Raw genomic sequence first — 22,219 nt, 5'->3', positions numbered from 1 at the left:
AACAAAGTCGTGTGTGAAGTGGAAAGCGAAGGAAGCATCTGGGGCATGAGGGGGCCATGGCATGAGAGAGTTTTCACAGTTTCAGGGAAATGTGATTCTGACTTTATACACAGTGCATAAAAAGTGAAGGTATTAATTTCAGAGATAAATTTCATGTGCTATGCTTTATGCTTATAAAAGTGGGATGGCAGCATGAGGCAGAGAGAACTTTAACAGTGTGAGAGAGCAGCATGGAGAAAGGGAAGGTGTTTCCCTACAGGAAGAGCCAAGGTTGATTCTCCAGTTCTTCTCTAGGATTTCTAGGTGAGCCTGGAAAAGTCCTTTCAGCCCCTGGATGCAGCAGCACTGCTCATTCTTGGTGCTGTGACCTGGTCAGGTATTGCTGTGAGTGAGTTAGAGCTGGCTTAGACTATTTAGGGATGCTGCTGCTTCTCCTCAGACTGATAAAACTGGTGTGAGCATTTCTCCTCTGCTTTCATTTGCATCTGCCCTTCACTGATAGGCTTTTGCTTTTAATGGGTTGACTCCCAAATTCCACTAACACATCTCAGAGGTATGGCCCACAGAATGAAGTCATATGGAAAACAGGGCACAAGAAATTGTTATATCAGAAATGAAAGCTAATGCATTGAGGGAGCACCCTGTCTTCTTCAGAGGCTGATTTTAGCACAGTGAATGGTGAGGAGATGTAGGCTCTTACATGGTCTGGGAGTTAAGAAGCCTTAGTGATATCTCCTTGCCAGGGAAACTGGCTCTTGATATGGGAGTCTCTTGGGCCAGCTGTGGCTTTCTGAGCTCTCCTAATTTCCTGTGAAAAGATGTTCATAGCTTTATTTGTACTGCCAAATTAATCTTTTGATTAAACATTCTGATTTACTATTTTAAAAAGAGAAAAAGAAGCACTTTTTTTCCCCCTCACTGTAGAAGAGGGTTATTTACTTACATTGGCTTCAGAAGAGAAATTCAAGAGGGTACAGAAGACGTGTAGCAACCCCTGTGTTCTCCTGGGTAACACACCTAACTTTTCCCTTCATCTTGTGATCTGACAACTGGGATCTCATCTAAACATCCTTCATCTATGCCAGACAGAGGCTAAAATCCACCTCCTTATCACTGCCTCTTGTACTGCTTGCCCATTTTTTCTTTATAGTTTACTATTGTTTGCTGCCCTGTGGGTCCCATACACAGGGTACACCTCTGTTTTCAACCAAGTCATGTTTTTTGTATCCTGCCAGCCACTTTGGGACTTTATCTCCCAGCCTAATGCTTTTGTCAGACCTTTCACTTAGTGCAGCTCCTCGCTGGGTCAGGATGTGCCACTTCAAGCTCTGCAGACAATGGAGCTTTTGTCCTTTTGCAGCCCCTCTGTGCTGTGGAGTGAGGGCTGGTTCTGGAGAGCTGGAGTTTGTTATCTCACTAAATACAGGGATGGATTTTCCAAATAACTCAGATTTTGAACTGGTGAGGCAGTAAAAGAAATCCAGGTTTTTGAACATGTCTCACCCATTAGCTCCCCAGGTTTTCAAACATAGGAAACACGGGGCAAGCTTACATGAGTAGATATTTTTAAACAAAATGTGATGATTTGCTCTGATATCTTCATGGCAGCCTGAGCTTTTCTGCAAAAAAAAAAAAAAAAAATTGCAGCTACAGAGTGGGGTGCACTTGCAGAAATATGGGTGTTGACACGAGGCAGAGAATGACTGTGCAACCCAAAGACAACATGACCCATGAGCTCATACATAAGATGTCCAAGAGAGCCAGCAAACTCATCAACACCACAGTTCACTAATTACCTCAATTATTTTGACAGCTTCGTGATCCAGTGCCAGCCTTTTAGCCTGTTCCTTGATCCCTGTTTAATGACAGAGTGCTCCCGTAGTTAATTTTTATATTTATGGCCCCTGCCATCATATTCCTTGGGTCTGTTAAATTTTATGCTCTGTAAAACTGTTGAGGATTTGTGGTGACCCTGGTGCTACCCCAGCCTCTGTACAGAGTGCAGATCTGAGTGCCAGCACCAGAGCCATCCCAGGCTCCCAAAAGCTTACAGAAAAAGAACATGAAACTTCAAAATTCTGGTGTCAGAACTTCGAAGTGGGCAAATATGAAAAGTGTTCTCAGAATTCTTCAGCTTCTAGAACTGGTGTCTAGTTTTGTGTTAGGAAACTGCTCTCAATTTTTTTTTTTTTCTACTTAAAATAGGCATTATTTTTCACGGGAGTTCATCGTAAAAAATATATGCATTGTCTCAGGAATTTGGGAGATTTGATTCTTTTTTTTTTTGCTCATATTCTTTATCAGATATTAAGTGTGGATTTTTAAAACAGTTATATAGCATTCCATAATTTAGTTACAGTTGCAATTAAGTATTATTTAAGCTTCAGTGGTTGTATATTCTTACTTAATGTGTATAAAAACTAATAACTTTGTCTTGGATTTCAGTACATTCATAGGCTGAATTGCTGCTATAATTAAAATGAAGTATTTTTGGGGTTTTTTTTTCCATATTCCAAATGGAGTTATTAGTTCAGCCACAGGCTTTTAGGAGAAGCAGAGAGATTAATGTTATAACCCAGGCTAACTTCTTGTATAACACAAGTCACAGGATTTCCCTCACATATGTATCCATCCCAATAACTTCTGGTTGACCTGGAATGAAAATGTGTGTATGTGTATATAAAACTCCATCTTTTTTGAAAGATATGAAGTGATGGAAAAACTAGTGCATCCCTTGGCAATCTGTTCCAATTTGTTAGAATAAGTTCTCCTAACTCTTCTTCAGACCTTCTTTCAGATAAGGTTGAGGTCATTTAAACTGCCTGTCTCATCACTCCTTTACCTGAAAATGTTTTCTGTTGCCAGTGCTTCCAGCTGCTGGTCAGGTCACTCTCACACTTAATTTCAGGAGTTCCTTGGAACATCTCATTCTCTGTACAGCCTCTGGGGTTTTGCTGGTTTTGAAAAATCAGCAGCATTTGATTGGATTCCTCAGCAAAATGCGCCCAAGAAAACCTCACACAAGGAAACAGAGGACACCTCAGCAGCTGTCTGATTGTAGGAAGGCGTCAGCTAACCCTAAAAACTGCTCTGTGGGTAAATAGTGGAAATGTTGCTTGTGGTTTTGGCTTTTCATCTGTAAATAACAGACACTTCTGGAGGCCACTAGTGATTTAATCCCACAATCTCAAATTTCCATCTGTGCTGAGCAGACTCCAGAGTCTGCATTTCCATGAGGGATGTCTCCTTTGGGAGCACCTGGTCCAGCCTGGGTTCTCAGTGTGGCCTGGCTGCTCCTTGTGGTGAGGTTTTCCCTGGAGTCAGCAAGTGAAACTGTTGGGATTTATTGGGGGAGTTACTGAAGTTGCACTGCACTGATCTTACAGAGTCACAGAATCATTTAGGTTGGAAAAGACCTCCAAAACTGAGTCCAGCCTTTGACCAATCACTACCTTTTCACCCAGCCCAGAGCTCCGAGTGCCACATCCAGTCATTCCTTGAACACCTCCAGGGATGGTGATTCCCCACCTCCCTGGGAGCCCCTTCCAAGGCCTGACCACCCTTTCCCTGGAGAACGTTGAAGGCACATGTCCAAGGGTGGTGGTGCTATGTTAAAACAAACCCTGGGTTTGACCCCCTGCCATCAGATCCATGGTTTCCATGGGTGCCATGGACCCCCTGCCATCAGATCCATGGTTTCCATGGGTGCCATGGACCCCCTGCCATCAGATCCATGGTTTCCATGGGTGCCATGGGCCCCCTGCCATCAGGTCCATGGTTTCCATGGGCAGTGGTGCCACCCTGGCTGTTGAGCTGTGGAAAGCACAGCTGGGTCATTCTGTTTGATTGCTCTGAACATTCTGCTTTGCACATTTCACTTCCTTCTGATTCTCTCTGCTTTTCTTCCTGGCTTTGCTCCCAGGCCATCCCCCCTGAAGCCCTGCATGACCCTTCCACTTGGCCTCATGCTCGTGCTCTCTGTCCTCTCCCTTATTTCCCTCCCAGTTCAGTGTTCCCTTGTAAATCTGCCTCAGCTGCTCCGTCCCTGCCCTGTGCCTCCAGGCACTTCTGCCAGCACAGTTTCTGAAGGTTGTGTCAGTGCTTCCATCTGGTTACCCGGTGGATCTGCTCACTACATGAATTCCCTGTGTCTTTTTAACTGGTCACATCTCTGAGCATGAAGGGAAAAGAAAGAACTGCTGCAGGGCACAGGGGTCAGTGTGTGTGGTTGGTCATCTTCCACCCAGCTTTGACAACCTGAGTGTTGGCCACTGACCATGGTAACAACTGTCTGTTCCCAAAGCTGGGTATGCTGTGGGAAAACATGGAAATCTGCATGTTCTGTTTAATGCTAGATTTAAAAAGCTAGGGGGTTTTTTTTGTTCTGATGAATCAATGTATTTTTTCCCTGAGCAGTGTCGTTCTAGAACCACAATAACACATGAATAAAACAAATATTTAAACCTGTAAAAAAGTGACCAGAATTGGTAGCCACTGCTCTTCCTTCCACATGAATTGCAGAGCAGGGATACTCGTGTCAGAAGAGGCAAGACCTGCCCAGCACCACATCTGCCAAATCACTGGCTGAGCAGTGCTTAATTAGCAACCTGGAGCTGCCAAGGGATGCTCTGGTGGTGTGTGCAGGCATCACAGGGGCTCTGCATCCCTAGACCTGCCACAGGGGCTGTGCAGCCCTCAGCTGATGGTTCCTGGAGGAAGGGCTGCCTGCACCTGCAGTGTGCTGATGTTGGAGTGATCCATGTGGTTGCAGCCTAGAGGCAGTTCTGGACAGGAGCCTGATGCTGGTTTCCAGTCTCTACCATTGAAGCTGATGGCATCCCTTGAGTTTCAGTGGGTAAATGGCTGCTTAAATATTTTATCATACTTCTGTGCATCTTTCCGTAAAATAGACCTGAGGCTGTCAGAAGATTCCAGCCTTTGGCTATATCCTGGAGCTCTCTCCTGTTGATGGAAGTCAACAGCAGTAATGTTGGGGAATTCAGGGGAATGCAGTTACTGTAAAAGAGAGGGGAAAGTGAGTGTGGGATAAAGACTCAGGGAGAATTTGCTCATTTCAAAACAAGTGATAGACTGCTGCATCCCTGGGATTGTGCAGTCCCAGGGTACAGTGCAGGCTAATGCTGCAGGAGTACCCATGGTGGATGATAATGAATGCTTCTTTGCATAAGATTTTCATGTTCTGGAGAGAAACATTTATTAGTGGTGAGTGGTGGTGTGGTCTTTGATTCTTTTTTATCTGCTGTTTCCTAATCCGCTGATAAATCTTAACTATTCACATTCTAGCTGTTCTTAATTATCTAAATCACCCTTTTCAGAGCTGACTGACATTTTTGGACAAGCTGGGCAGCTGGAAGTCTGGTCCAAGTTGAAAAGCAAAAGAAAAAAAGAGGGAGAGGCAAGGCTGGTACAACCTACCAGGACAGAATATACCAGTTTCAGGGTGACTTGGAGAGTTGCTTCCTTTGGATCTTGACACAAATCCCTTCCCTGCCTTTCTTGTCCCAGGGCTGCTGGGGTTAAAGCAGCTTGTTTGGGATGACCTTGAGTCCCACAGGATGCAAGGTGAAGCCAGGGCAGATTCTTGGATGTTTGAGGGAGGGAACTTGGCCCTGGCCTTTGTCTAAAGTCAGTCTTTTCCAAAGGGGTTTTGGTTGCTGCCAGTTCAGGAAATGAAGTGGGGGGAAAAGAAAAGAAACCAACCCTCCCCACAACCCACTGAATCACACTCTTTAGATCGTGAGATTTGGAAAACAAACACAATGTCATTAGGAAGTTTTGTTCTGTTTTTTGATTTTTAATCTTCTTAATCTCACGTGTGATATTGTTCTTCATTCGAAATTCCCCTTCACCTCGTGCTCCTCTGATGGAGGCTGAGATAATCCTTTCTGAGGAGTTACCATGCATTAATTGCTTGTCTTGACTCTTTTCCTTCCTTTTTTCCCCACTTCACCCTACCTTTTTGTTATGCAGCTCCTGCACTGGAAATACAAGACGTGTCTGGAAGAAATTATAGAAAAAAATTAATATGACTACTTCTCACATATTATATTTTCTGATTATTTTTTAATAAAAACTTATATTGGTTGTGAAGAAGTTATACATAAGAGTGTAATTACATCATCAACTGCTTTCTAATTGCTAGAAAAAATTATTAGCCTAAACAGAGCTTAAGGTTAGTGTAATAATTAGATTTAGAATCTTTCAATGTATCTTACAAAGCACTTCTCACACATTCCAAGCACTTTGAAGAAATGAAAATCCTTTAAAATTATTTTTACAATTCCTGTCAGCTGCACGGTGATATAAATTATTCAGCAATTACAGTAAATATAAGCTTAATATATATCATTGTAATTACTTGTCCAAATGACTAGTAGTAATATCTTTTTCTCTTAATTCTGTTTTGATTTCATGGCTTCAAGAGTTGTTCTTTGCTTGAGTCCCTACACCTCTCTCACAGGAGACAGCACATGATGTTTAGGTGTTTAGATGCTTAGATGTTTAGAGGTTTAGAACTTTAGATGTTTAGTTGTTTAGATGTTTAGTTGTTTAGATGTTTAGTTGTTTAGATGTTTAGTTGTTTAGATGTTTAGTTGTTTAGATGTTTAGTTGTTTAGATGTTTAGTTGTTTAGATGTTTAGTTGTTTAGATGTTTAGAAGTTTAGGATTACTGTTGTGAGGGGTTTCTGTTCTGGCTGTAAAAGGAGCCTGACTTCGAGTGCACAGTCAGCCAGTTTTGCTTGGCCTGTTCTGATACCTCAGTGCTACAGCCCTTAAATCAGGTGTTTTCCCCCCAAATGTGGCTCACAGAGCCTGGAGCACCTCCCCACCACTGGTGATGTGGCAGCTGAGAGCTGGGTCCTCTCGATGCAGTTTGCTGGGAGCAGCATCTCCCTGCAGGACACAACCTCCACGGAGCTGCCACTGATCTTGGTGGGAGTGTCAGCAGGGGACAACCTCCAAAAAAGGTTTGCAAAGGCAAACACAAAGGTGAAATGACCTGTGCTGGGTACCACAACACGGTGCTGATGTTGTGCTTCAGCTGAAAGATGAAGTTTGTGGGCACCTGGGCTTTGTCCAAACACAAGAGTAGAGAGGGTGATGGTGTTTTTCTCCTGTGAGAGGAGAAAGCAGATCCCTTCTGACCAGGGTCGGGAGATGTGGCTGGGTTGAGGCTGCCCAGAGTTCCCATAGATGGAAAAACCCCTTAACAAAGGGTCTGAGATGGTTCTGGACCACAAAAAAACCCTTAACAAAGGGTCTGAGATGGTTCTGGACCACAAAAAAACCCTTAAAAAAAGGGTCTGAGATGGTTCTGGACCACAAAAAAACCCTTAACAAAGGGTCTGAGATGGTTCTGGACCACAAAAAACCCCTTAACAACGGGTCTGAGATGGTTCTGGACCACAAAAAAACCCTTGACAAAGGGTCTGAGATGGTTCTGGACCACAAAAAACCCCTTAACAACGGGTCTGAGATGGTTCTGGACCACAAAAAACCCCTTAACAACGGGTCTGAGATGGTTCTGGACCACAAAAAAACCCTTAACAAAGGGTCTGAGATGGTTCTGGACCACAAAAAAAAACCCTTAACAAAGGGTCTGAGATGGTTCTGGACCACAAAAAAACCCCTTAACAAAGGGTCTGAGATGGTTCTGGACCACAAAAAACTCCTTAACAAAGGGTCTGAGATGTTTCTGGACCACAAAAAAACCCCTTAAAAAAAGGGTTTGAGATGGTTCTGGAGCACTGTACCTGTGCTGGGATGGTGGGTCCATGTTGCCTTTGTGCCCACTGTGAATGGGAGCAGTTGGAGAGCTTGGTGGTGAAGAACAGCATGAGATGCCACCTGCAGAGCAACCCAAACAAGAGGTATGACAGAAATGCCCACCAGGAAAAGGGAATTGCCAGCCCTCCACCTGTCTGGGCAGCATTCCCCAGCTCCAACCTGTCTGTCTGAGACAGCCCATATCAGCATAAACCTGTGTTTAACAGAAAAAAAAATCGAGGTCATCAAACACCCCTTGGGCACACTGGTAATTAACTCTCATTCCTTGGTCTGTGTCAGATGGTCTCAGTTTTTATTTTGCAATGGGAAAAAAAAATCACATGCATAGAGCTTGGGATTTCTATCTACCCTGCAAAGGGTGTATTCCTGTCTCTCCCTTCCAGTGTCTCCCTGTGGCTCTGTAAGGAAGCAGGATGGTAGTATGGTCTTTGCTTACCCTTTAAACTTCCCCTTTAATTGGAAGGAAGAGCATTTGGATGGTGATGGGACCACCCCCTTGGTTCTGGGAAAGTATTTCCTGAATTTTGCTGCCCGACAATACCAGCTGTCCTCTGCTTGAACAAAGCAGACCTTGGGAGCTTTGTGGTGTCCTGGAATGGCTCATGTGGGGTGCATGTGATGTCTGTGGTGTCCACACTGGAGAACTCAAGGCTGGCTGTGAGCTGACAGTGGGGTCCTGCCTGGGAGCCCCAAAACACAAACCAGGATGGGAGGAATTTGCAGCCAGAGCACAGAGGGGAGATGCTGGTGGGGCAGCACAAGTCCTGGGAGCACTGCAGAGTAGTGAAGATGTATAAGGAAAACAATAATAATGGTAAATCCATCACAGGCTGCCAAGGTTTTGTTGGGTTTTTTTTAAATTTGGTGGAAGAGGGAGGGAGAGGGGGCTTCTGATACTTTTATTCAACTGACTAAAGAGCTCATGTTAACATTCCCTTTTTAAAATACAGCGTCGGCCTGTGTGTAAAATGAGCTTTGAAGTGCAGAGCTGACAAAGCCAGGGGAAAACATGTCTTTTATTAACAACTGCTGGTACACTGCAAGAACCACATTGGAATGTTTAGTGAAAACCTTTTCTGTGTGAGCAAGAGGAATCACTGGGCTGGGACATCCACTGGCCATGGCAGGAGGTTTTGGTGACCATTTGCCACCCTTCTCCTCCTCTGTACAGTGCCTGGAACCCACAAGTGGGGTGGGAGAACCAGCCTGTGATGACAATCACTTCTGAGGCCCCATGAATGAGTCACTGTGCATTGGAGCTCTTTGTCTTTTTAGACAAGTGACAAGGAAGTTGGTTTGGGGTTTTTGTGTTTTGGTTTGTGGCTTTTTTTTTTTTTAATTTTATTTTTATTTTTAGTTGTTTGGGGTTTTGGGCTTTTTTTGGGTGTTGTCGTTTTGGGGTTTGGTTTTCTTTTTAGTGCTGAGGTGTCTTAGGGCCAAAGGATGCCCTTGGGTTTCAGTGGCAACCTGGGCTAGTGGAAGGTGTCCCTGCCCATGGCAGGGGGTGGAATGAGATGGTCTTTAAGGTCCCTTCCAACCCAAACCATTCCATGATTCCCTTAGGGACATTCTTGTCTCAAAACCAGGTCCAGACTTGTCCAGGGCCAGAGGAAGAGGTTGGTATCAGTGCTGCTTTTAGACATTTGCAGTTCTTGGCTTTGGGATTTGAGGATCTGAGACTGGCTGATACAGAATGAAATACGAGCATCCTGAATTTTTTATGTTGCAGTTCAAGTATATTTGGGCTGGATTCATCAAAGGAATAACCGGGAGAGATATTTTTCATTTGTAGAATCTTAATGAATACATGACACTGCTATTCATTATTTATCTGCTTTCGTATTTTAATTAATAGTTCTACTGGCCATTTCTGATTTATTTCCCCCCCATATTTATAGAAAGCCATCACTTAAAAAATATTGAATCGTGCTGCTGTTTGTTACCTTCCATAACTTTGCTGCACTATTAGGACAGAGTGAATTTTGCTATAACTTTTAAGTACATAAATGGAGGAGAAGAATGTCATTTATCTTCTGTTCCTTTGAGTCCTGTCAAAAGTTTGTGGGTTTCCTTCCCCCAAATGCTTTCACAATGCAGCTGAGATGATTTAGCTGGGGAAGGTGGTGTTTCTGGTGCAGGAAGGAGCCACTAGAGGACACCACCAGACGGCACATGAAGCGAACAGGCACAGCTGTAAACAGAGAAACTGGGGGAAAAAATTAGTAGGGATAGGGAAATACTGATTCCTAATGTTCCCTGGGGATGGATGGAGCTCATACAGCACCTGCTTTGTGCCAGCCAGCAGACACGGGCTGGGAGTGCACAAATCCTTGCAGCACCTCTTCATTCTTGGTGTGCTCCCGTGCAGGGCCAGGAGTTGGACTTTGATGATCCTTGTGGGTCCCTTTCAGCTCAGGATAATTTATGATTTTATTCTGTGAGCTTTATATCTCATGGTTCTAGAGTAGATCTGTCTGGAGGAGCCTCTCCCAGAAGCTCTGCAGAGCTGCTCTCACTGAGCTGGAGAAATTCCAGGACGCTACAGCAGGGCAGGGATGTGGGTGAGGTGACATTTCTCACCATGACAGCCCTTCAGTGCTGAACTTCAGTGATTTCTGCAGGGACATGATGCACAGAGAATTTACCAGGGCAGGAAGGAGGAGAAACCTCTTGATGTGCTGAAGCTGATGGGAAAGATGATGGAACACAAAACAGACCCCTCTTTTGAGGGTTCCCCTTGAAAGAAGTGGCTTCAAGCACAATGAAAGGCTTAGAAAATTTTCAAATGACAGATTTAATGACAGGATGATGATGTCAGCAAAGCAACTAGGGCTGGGAGGTGACACAAATGTGAACATTTTCTCTGATCAGTAACAGTACCCAAGCCTGGTAGAAGGATTATTTCCACCTGTGAAAAAAACAATGCCCAAACCTCCCCATTGTAAGCACTTTTAAATATTCAAGGAAAATTATCTGTGAAGCATTTGCAGAGGAATCAGATCACAAAGTCTAGCTCTTGGGCTGTTGGTTGTAAACCAAAAGCTTTTAGGGCAGAGAGGGAAACGTCGCTTCACGAGACTCTGCAATCCTAAATGCAAAATCCCCCTGAAACCCAGCAGAAAAAGTTACCTGTTTTCCATGTGCCTCTCACATCTGTGCAGTGCTGTGGATGTCAGAGGAGCAGTGAGTGCTGAGGATTTCTTACAGGTCTTTTAATCCCACAAAAGCAACGTAACTCCTGTGAAATCTCAGCTCTGATGAAGGTGGTGGTGGGGCTCCAGTGACTGCTGGAGTTGTGACAGTGTTTTCGAGTTTGGCCTCTGACTTCCCTGCTTTATTCCCTCTATTGATACAGCTAAACCCTCAAATGCCAGGGATTTCAGGGAATGCAAAGGCGTCTATGAAAATTCTCCAGTTATTTCTCCACTTATCTCTAAAGTGCTTTTTAAAATGGCTTTGAGTTTGCTTGTGGAGAACAAAATCACATCCACACAAATGTAGCTGCCCACGAAGGCTGCTCTTAATCTGAGAGGCTTTGCCTATGAATGGCAGGGTTGTGCCAAGCCTGAGGGCCCTTTTCCAGATAATTTTAACCAAATCCACCCATATTTTCCAGATGATTTTAACCAAATCCACCATTTCTTAACCAAACATTGAGAAATCAACATTTCTCTCAAGATAAAGCTCATCCTGCAGGTGAGGAGCAGCAGTAAGTTCCCTTCAAGGCTGGTGAGTCTGCAGGTACAAACCTTCATGGGTACAGTTTGTCCCTGGAGGAGCAGAGCATCACCTGCTTCCTGTGGGGATTTTCAGCCTGGGAGCAGCATCATTGTTTATGGTCCCCTGGGAAATGGGCAAACCCAGACTCAGAATGGCCCCTGCCCAAGGAGGCTACATGGCACTGAGCTACTTTTTAAAATATTTTGCACTGAGTTCTCTTCTCTTTTTCTCTTCTCTCTTCTCTTCTCTTCTCTTCTCTTCTCTTCTCTTCTCTTCTCTTCTCTTCTCTTCTCTTCTCTTCTCTTCTCTTCTCTTCTCTTCTCTTCTCTTCTCTTCTCTTCTCTTCTCTTCTCTTCTCTCCTCTCTTCTCTTCTCTTCTCTTCTCTTCTCTTCTCTTCTCTCCCCTTCCCCTTCCCCTTCCCCTCCCCCTCCCCCTTTCCCCCCTCCCCTCCCCCCTCCCCCCCTCCCCCTCCCCCTTCCCCTTCCCCTTCCCCCTTCCCCTTCCCCTTCCCCTTCCCCTTCCCCTTCCCCCTTCCCCTCCTTTCCCCTTCCCCTTTCCCCCTTCCCCTTCCCTCCCCTTTCCCTTTCCCCTTCCCTTTTTTGCTTTTCCCATTTCTGTTTTCCCTTTTTCCTTTTCCCTTTTTCCTTTACTCTTTTTTCCTTTTTTCCTTTTTCCATTTTTTCCTTTTGTTTCCTTTTTTCCTTTTTTTTTCCCTTTTTTCTCCTTTTGTTTCCTTTCTTCCTTTTGTTTCCTTTCTTCCTTTTGTTTCCTTTTTCCTTTTGCTTCCTTTCCCCCCTTTTTTCCTTTTTTCTTTTTTTTTCCTTTTTTTTCCTTTTTTTTTTTTTTCCTTTCTCTCCTCTTTCTCTTTTCTCTCCTCTTTTCCTCTCCTTTTTATTTTCCCTTCTCCGTGCCGTGGCCACGTCTCTCTCCTCCCTCGCCAGCCCAGCCCATCCCGGGCGGTGGCAGCCCCAGGTCCCCTCGGAGCCACCCCGGGCGGCTCCGCTCTGTCCTTCCGTGAGCCGGTCACCAGAGGGGGACAGAGCCCCACGCACGGCACCTTAGGAGGGAACACTCCTTCCCCCACCCAAAAACTCCTGCCAGGAGCGTGCCAGGCTGGGAGACGGGTTTTGGGGTGGTAGGTCCCCGACTGCACCCCTGGGTGCCCCAAGCACAGCGCCAGGGGTGATGCTGCCTGGGGTCCCTGTGGCATCACATGGCACCACCGTCCCTTTAGCCTGGAAAAGATGTGTGTGCTTAAAAATAAACCCCCCCCCCCCAGCCCTTAAAAGAGCTGTACGTTTGCTGGGGGTTAAGTAGGAGGTAGAGCTGTGTTGTAAACTCGGGACTGCTGTTTTTTTCCTGTCCGTCGTTGTAACAAAAACGCTGTTTACAAATTACTGTGTTTAAAGATACCTGTTGCCCCCCCAGTTCTGATCTGATTCACTGAAAACTGGAAAACACAGCTGATGCCCAAGTATTTTAGTTGGCACCACCCCTCCAGGAGAAGAATTTGCAAGCGGTGGCACTGAAATGAGAGGAGAGGGGAATTTGATGAGTATTTGGCTTTTTCGATAGCTGGTTATGCCTGATTGGAACCCGTGGGGAAAACAAACACAATTATTTGCGTGAGATTGAATTTCATCTCCAGCAGAAAACGCCAGATCTGTCACCTGCACTCTTGCTGTGACTGGCTGTGGGCTGGAAGATGCTCCAGCAGCGGTGCCGCTGGGTACCAGCAGTAGCAGCCAGCCCTGAGCCAAGGCTCAGGTGTCTGTGCCCTCCTGTCCCACTGCCCTGTGTGACACCTGAAATGTGGGTCACCCACGTGGCAAGGCTCAGATCCCTCCCAAAAATCATGCAGAAGGCAAAGCATGTCCCCGGTATTGAGGACCAGGAGTATTTCCTTCAGGCTTCAGGCCTGGCTTTGGTTGCTTGGCCAGCCAAGCTTGGCAGAGGAGAATGTGTGAGACCTAAAGACATATAAATAATATTTGGCTTGAGTCCATTTCCTCAGCACAGACAGCTTGCTGCTGAAGGCATGTTTCCTCCTCCAGATCCTCAGTGTCAGACCCTCGCCCGAATCCAGCTGTCCCTGGTAATTAAATTTTAATGCCTCAGGCTGGGAGTTTGTGTTGGTGTTTGAAGTGAAGCGTGTTAGTGACCCCAGCGTGGTCACCCCCAGGCTTTGAAGCTCCCTGTCTGCCACCAAGGAGGGTGGGGGATGCTCCTGTCTCACTGTGCTTGGTCCCAGCTGAACCTACACACCAGTTGTCCGCTGATTTAGGGAATCAAGGAGCCTTCTCTTGTGCAGATGGGAGAGACTGGAAAGCTAATGAGAGTTTGTTCTGGTGGATCTGAAGAACTCACTAGATATTCTTGAGGCAGCCACAAAGGGCTCTTTGGGCAGCTGATGGCAGCTTTGCAGCCTGTGGGGTGGCACCTGCAGATGTGGCCCTGGTGTCAGTGGTGGGGTGTGAGGCATTGAGCTCCCCACAGCCCATCCTGGGCACTGACATCCCACAGACCTGGAGCCAGGTCCCTGTGGTCACAACCAGGGGAAGTCACGAGCCCAAATGTCTCCTTTGCTGCAGAGGGAAGAGGAATTGAAGATGGAAGCAGTGACTAGAAAACCAGCCATGATGGTTTCTGAGACTTTCTTCCTCCCCCTTAAACTGTTTCATTGTAATTACTGTGCAAACAGAAGGCCTGGGTAATTATTACATGGAGTGATGGGTGTAAATTTAACATGTCGTTCCCATGCAGCCACACTGTGAAGGAAGATTTTTCCTTGGATTTTTCCTCCTTAACTCCCTGCTTTCTGTTTTTCCCTGGACTCAGCATAGCCAGTCAATGGTCACCTGATGGGAAATAGCTCTGAACCCTGATCAGCAGCAGGGACTGGCACTGCCATCAGGCAAACCTGGCTTACAGGAGGATACAGCAAATCTGGTGATGCAGATTCTGCCCAAGCCCAAAACCCAGGGAAAGGGATGCAAAGTGCAGTTGGTAGGTGTCACAAGGCTTCTGAGAGCCCCTTTGTCCCCACCCAAACCTTGGTAGAGGGTATAGCATGAAGCTGTGCCAGGGCAGGGTCAGGTTGGATCTCAGGAAAAGGTTCTTCCCCCAGAGGGTGGTTGGCACTGACCAGGCTCCCCAGGGTTTGGGCAAAGCCCTAAGACTGCCAGAGCTCCAGGAGTATCTGGATAATGCTCTCAGGGACAGGGTGGGATTGTTGGGGTGTCTGTGCAGGTCCAGAGTTGATCTGGATGATCCTTGTGGGTCCCTTCCAGCCCAGGTTGTTCTATGGTTCTCTGGTGATTAATGAGTTCCAACAGGACACTCAAGCTAACAAATCCCATGTTTAAGTGCTGGGATTTATTTAAGGATGTTGGGAAATGGCAGCATTGTGTTTCACTTCTCCAGAGCTCTGGTGGCCAGAGCTTGTTGAGCTGAAGCACCAGTCTCTCTCTCTCTCAAGTCAGCACAGGACAAAGGTACAGGTGTATCTCAGGGATGGTCTTTTGCATTTTTAGTTCTGACTTTGCCATATTGCACAAAAAGCCATGAATCTCAGCTCATGTTATTATTTATTGTAAGAGAAGTTTCCATGGGATTAGAGCAGTTTCCCCTTTCAGCTGGTCATAACAAAGTGAATTTTGTCACCATCTACATTCAGCTCTAAGCACAAAACAAATCAGCACAAATATGGCTTGTTGGAACATTCCCATAGCCCAGGATGAAAGAGGTGGCTGCAAACAACTGGGAATGTACGTGTGCTTTTGTGTCTGGGTGTGATATAGTCAGACAAACCTGCACTGCTGTCTGAGCTGCAGAACAGATGACTGGGAAAAGATTCTCGAGTAAGTTATAAATTGTTTCCTGTCACCCCTGCTGCTGTCTCAGTCTGCTGCTCCACACCTTCCTATTACATTTGTTTCCTTCCTCCTTCCCTTTCCCTGTATAAAAACAAAGCAGAAAGTGCTTCTGCTGAAGGCACCCACGCTTGTGCCCTGCTCAGAGGATTTTTGGAAGAATCCCCTGGGTTTGGGTTGCCCAGCTCTCACAAATAAGCTACTTAATGAAGCCCATTGCTGAGCAGTTGGTTTTCTGCTGGTTGGATAAAGATGCTGTTGGAAGCAGTTTCATCTTTTCAGTTTATCTTTTATTTCCCACACATGCATTCTGTAGCATGACATGTCCTGCTGGGAGCTAAACCTGTCTGTGCTTTTGGACTCACCTCCACTGTTTTGTTCCAAGTCCCACAACACCCAAAATCTGTTGGGCTTGTCCTTCCTGTGCACAACCCCTCCATGGTCCATGTGGAAACTGGGGGTCTGTATTTGTGCCCACAAAGACCCAGGTGTCCTCCAGAGTGTCCAAGGGGCCCTGGTCTGCTCTTGGTGTGTGTGTGTAAGCACCATGGGAATAATGAGGTTGAGTAGGTTTGGGAACAACAAAGGTGAAAGGGGTTATACTTTCCTTCCTCCTGTTTTCCTTCTTGAAGAGCACTGGATCCATTTTGCCTCCAGACTGTAAAGGAGACAAGTGGAAAATTAAGATATAGGAGAGGAAGACCCAAGCCTTCATGTGTCCAACAGGGAAAGCACTTTATTGTGCTGAAGTTTCCCATAGAACCCCCACAGGTCTTGGGGGTGCTCTGTGTACTTTGTCATTGCAACACTCCTTCAGCTGGTGGGGCTTTGGCCACAGGGGAGGGGTGGTTTTAAGATGTGATGGATTCATGCCCAAACCTTGCCTTGTGGCAACAAGACCATGGTGATTTCCTACTTTATGTAGGTACTTTAAGTCATTCCAGGCTACTTTTTTAAGTATAAAGGGCTTCTTGCTCACAGCTGAGAGAAGCACAGGGATCCTCTCCTACAGAAAACACAGATCAGGAAGAGCATCCTGAGGATTTGCTCTGCTGTCCACTTGTCACTCCCCTGGTGTGAGTGGAAAGGGAACATGTCAATTAATTTTGTTTACTTAAACAGAATTAATGTTTTCCTGCATTTTTAAAAAGGTACTTCATCTAACTTTTGAGCATTTTTTTATTTGAACTGTAAAAATAATTTTCTGACCTTTTTTTTTTTTATCAAAAGCAAGAGAACATATGAAAGGGAATCTTTCTTCTGATCAGCTTCCACTTAATAGATGTGTATTTTTCAAAGGGACGTTTGCATCAAACTTTTCTAATGAGCTCCATGGACTGGACATGGCCAAGAAAAATATCTGGCTTAAGGTGGTGCTTGTTTTGACTTCTCCCATCTGTGGAATAAGTGGAGAAGCAATTTTGTAGGTCACAGGATGGGATGGTGAAGAGAACAGATGAGATAGAAGTCCCTTATACCTGAATATTTTTTGACAAAGATCTAAATAAAGCTCTTGGTCTTGTACAACAGGGTTACACCCTGCCAGTGTGACCAGTCCTGGGTTTTGACCTGGCCTGATAAGTCTGGAAAATTACTTTGTAATGTTTAGATACTGCCATTATTTCTGCAGTTCTGGAGTTTCATTCTGGGTTTGCACTTCCCCAAGGTTGTCAGGAGTCTGGGCTGGGCTAATTCCCTGTGAAGGAAGCTGAAGGGCTCTGTTGTTTCTGTTTCTTTTAAATATAAATTCAGAGCTCTCTTGTTCAGTGCCTTGGAAAGTAACTGATGACAAAAGAGATTTGGAGTTTGGATAAGATAAGAATCAAATTGAATATTTATCCTGAACCAGCAATGCACTCTATCTATTCAGGAGATGCCATGAGTTGCACTTGTTTTAAAATAGTTCTTCTGTTTTCTTCATCTCCTAAAATTCTCTGTGCTGGTGTTGGACTCAGCACTAAATCTGTCAACAGTCACAAACACCACAGGGCAACGGTAAATTTGTCTCTTGAATTTGGTGATAGTGAACTTCCCCATCCCTTTTTTGTCATGGTAAAGTACCATAGGAGTTAAAAATACCTGGAGATGCTTTTATAATTTGTCAAGAAAGGGAGAACTCCCCAGAGCTGCTGATTTCAGAGATGGACCTGAGCTCACGTGTCTGTATTGTCCCAGCTGCTAAAATCGCTGCAGCTCAGCTTTAACATCTGCTTCCCTTCCCCAGATTGGGCAGGACACTTAAAGTCAGGATAATTAACCATGTGCAAGAGCACCCCCGAGCAGGAATTCCACGCTCCAGCCCCCAGGCTGAAATCTCTGAGCCTTCCTGCTTTGGTGATTTGCAGTTTATTCCTCTTGGACCAAGGCCTGGTGCCTCCCTCCTTGGAGACCATTCCCATAATTCCTGTGTAATTAGATTAGCTCTAACTAGACCTACCTACAACAGACAGAATAAATTTTTCTGGCCTCCCCAGATCCTGTTGAAAATCATGCCTGTGGTCCCTCCCAGTGGGAACTTGTGCTGAACAGAGACACAGTGAGGGAAAACAGCCTTTTAAAAGTGAAGATTTATCCAGCACTAATAGCAGGACTAATGAAGTTTAAGAAGTGTTAAGTGCTGTTTCTGGTTTTGCTTTTATTATCTGAATCCAGTAAACTGGAGTCCAGGACCCAGGTGATATATCAGGAGGTTGATGTAGGCATTGAGATGGCTGGTTCTTCACTGCCTCTTGATATTTATTTAGAAGGCACTAGAAAAAACATTGCATTTTCTGACAAACCTGCCAATAAATTTACTCGGTAGGCACAAATAATGAGCAGCATGGGGACATAGCTGGCAGATGATAGTCTTGACATGTTTGTAAGCAACTCAAAATCCATTACCATGTGATCAAAATTGCACAAGAGTCTAAGGCAACACTGAATCAGGGTCTAAAATCTAATATATCAATTGTGATATGCTACCTAGTAATCAGCTACAAGAAAACTTATCTTGCTCAGGTTGTATTTCTAGCTAGCATAGAGACTGAAAATTAAAGAATTAGCATATTTGTGGCAAATAAAATATTATGCTTCCAAGCAAGTGACTGTCCTTATTTAATGCCCTGCTTTGTATTTAGAGTAGCTGCAGAGGCACATCCTATATGTGCTCAGTACAGCCAGCTGAATTATGTGTTTGGAATAATTCAGCAGAGAAATTCATGTCCATGAATAATCTGCATTCAGATCATGACCTTTACCAAGCTGTGCTTTTTCCAGGGCTCGGGGCTTTCAGCTGACACTGGGAAGAGACAAGAACACAGAGGAAGTTTTCTCCCATCTCCTCCCCTCTGGCAGGATTCCTCATTTTGGGAGTGGGGCAGGAAAGCCTCAGCCCAGGGGATGTTTCATAGTGGGAAGAAGGATTTTCGGAGCTGTTGCTGGAGCTGGGGAAGCAGTGGTGTTTTAAGGACACACAAGGGGCTGGGACCTCAGGAGCTGAGGGAGCAGAGCCGTGAGGGCCGTGTGTGGCAGCAGCAAGTGCACCTTTGCTGTCACTAACCATGGACTGAGAGCAGAAGTGCAGTCCCCAGAGCTGAGCTGATGTGTAGCACCTTCCCAAGCCACAGTCACTGACTCCTCTGAGCCCTGGAGGGGTCAGATGGGTGGGAGCAGCTCCCAGAGCCTGCCCCGAGCTCCGGGTGCTGCCGGTGGCTCTCATCCCTCAGCCAGGGCTGCAGAGGGAATCCATGCAGGCAGTGAGCAGTGCTGGAGCGTGGTAACTTGTCTCACTATTGTTGGACTCTGGGAAATGAGGCAGGGCAGTCTGTCCAGGTGATATGTTTATTCACTGAAACAGCTGGATGCTCATCCCAGCACTAACCTGATGGGAAAACACTAATGAAGCAGCTCTCACTGTGTGAGCTGAGCTCACTCTGCACACCTTAGAACGTTAGAGAGAAGAGAACAAAATTAAAACAGCGTCAGCACCATGGACAGGCACTTAGAGAAGTGCAGGTTACAGCTACAAATGCTTGTAAGCCTTGGTAGGTTTTACTCATCGTGCCAAAAACTAATAGGAAATAAGATAGCCAGAAAGCAACAGGGCAGTAAAGTGTCAGGAGTGAAAACTGAGCCAGAGATTTCCACTTAGCAAATATTATGTCTTGATATTAGGTGATTCTGACTAGTGATTTTAGGAGTGAACTTTAGCATTTTTATTATGAAACATTTACATTCTCCCTCATTTGCTTTCAGCAGCTTCACAGAGCTTTGTGCTGCCCTCACACAGAAATGTCTCATGAATTCTGTGATGTTCTTTATTTGCTTCTTGCGCTTGAGAGGGTGAGTAAAGTTCTGTATAACCTGCTGCTGTGGGAGTGAGGCTCCCCTTTGGCATGTTCCTCACATCCTCTGGATTACCTGGGTGAAGGAAAACATTACAGGCTACAAGTCCTGGTGTTGCTGTGGCAGGGGCACCGTGTTCAGCTCAGCAGACTTTGGTGGTTCAATACACCAGGTCACCCAAGGAGCTGATTCTCCTGCAAAATGAGCAGGAAAACTTGGGGTTGGACCAGGTAGGCTGTCGTCCTGACTTTGCTGTTTCTCCCATGGATAAAAGCAGTGCCTCTTTTTCCCTGCCTGTAACATGGGGGACTGGTAATGTTGTCTCACTGTAAGGGTTTGGAGAGTGGCTGAGAAGCTCAAAGCAGATGATGCTGTTCCCTAGAAAATGTGCATGAAGCAAGATTGAAAGGGTTTGAGCATTCAGCACTCTGAAGTTTATTTGCTGTTTCAGCTTGTTTGTTGTTTCATCAGGCCATTGAACAATAGCTAATGAAAGGGGATGACATGATATTTTTTTTTTACAGGATATTACTGTTCCTGTGTCTTTGAACCAATTAACAAGCAGCAGCTTTGTGTGTGGAATGCAGCAGCGTTGGGTTCTCCCTGTCAGGGCTTTGATGACTGCTGCAAAAGCAAAAACGTGACTGGATGGGGCTTTCATTATTTCATTATTCTCTAAATTTATCTTAGGCTGCTAAAGAATTAACGTGAATAATTTTCCCATTTCACCATCTGCTTTAGACTCCATCTCAAAGGGTTCCCAATGAGCATGGCATGCAAAACCCTTTAAAAATGATCCTCTCCATATTTCCTGCACTCAGCAGTCTGCTAATGTGGCCAATAGATCTGGGTGAAGGGCCTGCATGATTTAGAGAGGATCATTAGGGTTATGATGAGCTATGCAACTGTCTTGTTTATTCACAGTTAGCAATTTCAGAGCAGTGCCTTTTGTCTCAGAAAAATTTTTGCATTCAAGCTTTTATAGAGAGAGAGTAGTGCCAGAAACACTTAGCCACAGACATCCACCTTGGGCTCAGGAGCACAAGCTGCTCCACTGCTTTCCATCTTATTTTCCTCATGGGTTGGGCTGGAAACACTGAGGAGCTCTGGTGAGCTCTCCATAATTGACATGAGGGTAAGTGCTGGTCTTCCACTGGCATTCAAAGGGTTATTCACAAAGAGTTTACATTTCTTGACTGTTTAGTCTCTGTCTCTGTGCATTTCCCACTCCCATCTCTCGAATCCAGGGTTTTATTCAGTCTTTGCCTACCAGGGTTGAACTGCACTGGAGCCTCTATTAAACATCCTCGCTGTGATGCCTCTCAGGGCAGCCCACAATGCCCTCCTTCCTTGCAAGGAGGAGGAGGAGGATTAGGAAGCTAAAGCATTTAACCTGCCTGTCAAACAAAATTGTTCACGGCAGGTGAGCAGCCGAGCAACATTTTGCAAGGTTCCTGTGAATAATACATGAGATGGCCAGTCCTGGCACGGGAGTGTTGCTCCAACTTTGGAATAATTCACACGCCTGAAAGGAAAAAGGTGCACATGCCAGTGTTTTTCATTTTCTGTGATAGGAGTGGTGGGGCTGCAGCTCTGCCCTGTGGGGCTGTGGGTGTGCTGGGAGTGTGGGGCAGGGCAGAGGAGCACAGACACTCCTCTGTGGGGGTGTGCTGGGCTGGCTCTGAGGGCTCTGACTCATGCCAGAGCCCCGGCTGTGCCCGCACGTCACCCTGTGACTGTGACTGTGCCCGCGGGACAGGGTGACAAGAGATTTATCACTGTGGGTAAAGCTGGATCATAACGAGGTTACACAGCTCTGGGACTGCACCTAACTCATCTCCTGCCATCCTTGGGCCAGGGGGAGATAGATGTGCAGCCGCCCTCATCTCTCTCCACTAGGTTTTGGTTGCAGTTCACAGCCACTCACACAAATACACTCAGACTTCTCCCCAAAGTATGATGTCATTCTGGGTTTTTGTATTCAGTTTAAAATATTATAATGGCACTATTTCCTTCTTTCAAGTAAAAAAAAATCGTAGAGCAGATCCCCTATTCTTATGAAAAGCCTCTGAGTCCATTACTTTGCTGGGAATTGGATTTTTCTTTTATTCTTGAAAGGAGCTGCTCTCCTCACCTAAAAAAATATTATACTTTGGCTGAAAAAAAAATTTTACCATGTTTTGTAATAGAATGCGTAAAGGAGTCTGAATATTTTAATTTTTGATTATATACAGAAAATCTTAACTTTCTATTTTGAAGTACTGGCATCATATAAATTAAACCAAACAAACAATAAAACCTCCAAGTTGTTTTTTTTTATAAACTTTTATTTTCTCTTACTCTTTCATCAGTTAACCTGTCTTGGCTTTTTATTCACCCTGTCAATGCACGTCATAATAAAAGGGAATACAAATGTGCTGGAAAACTGTGTTGTCCAGCACTTCACAAACACACACACACATCCCTCTCGATTTGAAAACTGTATTTTGAT

At 45.3% G+C, this 22,219-nt stretch overlaps 1 long non-coding RNA gene across 1 annotated transcript in view; it reads left to right on the top strand.

The window, feature by feature from the left end:
* LOC116795552 overlaps positions 1–18,706 on the top strand; it is a 42,086-nt gene extending 23,380 nt beyond the window's left edge. Inside the window, exon 4 of the long non-coding RNA XR_004360075.1 lies at positions 18,661–18,706. This is a non-coding gene — a long non-coding RNA (uncharacterized LOC116795552). The remainder of the gene's footprint in view (positions 1–18,660) is intronic.
* The last annotated feature ends 3,513 nt before the right edge of the window (positions 18,707–22,219 follow it).

Source organism: Chiroxiphia lanceolata, chromosome 17 (genome assembly GCF_009829145.1).
Source record: "Chiroxiphia lanceolata isolate bChiLan1 chromosome 17, bChiLan1.pri, whole genome shotgun sequence".
Taxonomy (NCBI): Eukaryota; Metazoa; Chordata; class Aves; order Passeriformes; family Pipridae; genus Chiroxiphia; species Chiroxiphia lanceolata.
The sequence above is the reverse complement of the archived record's forward strand: the minus strand, read 5'-3'. Positions and strand labels throughout refer to the sequence as shown.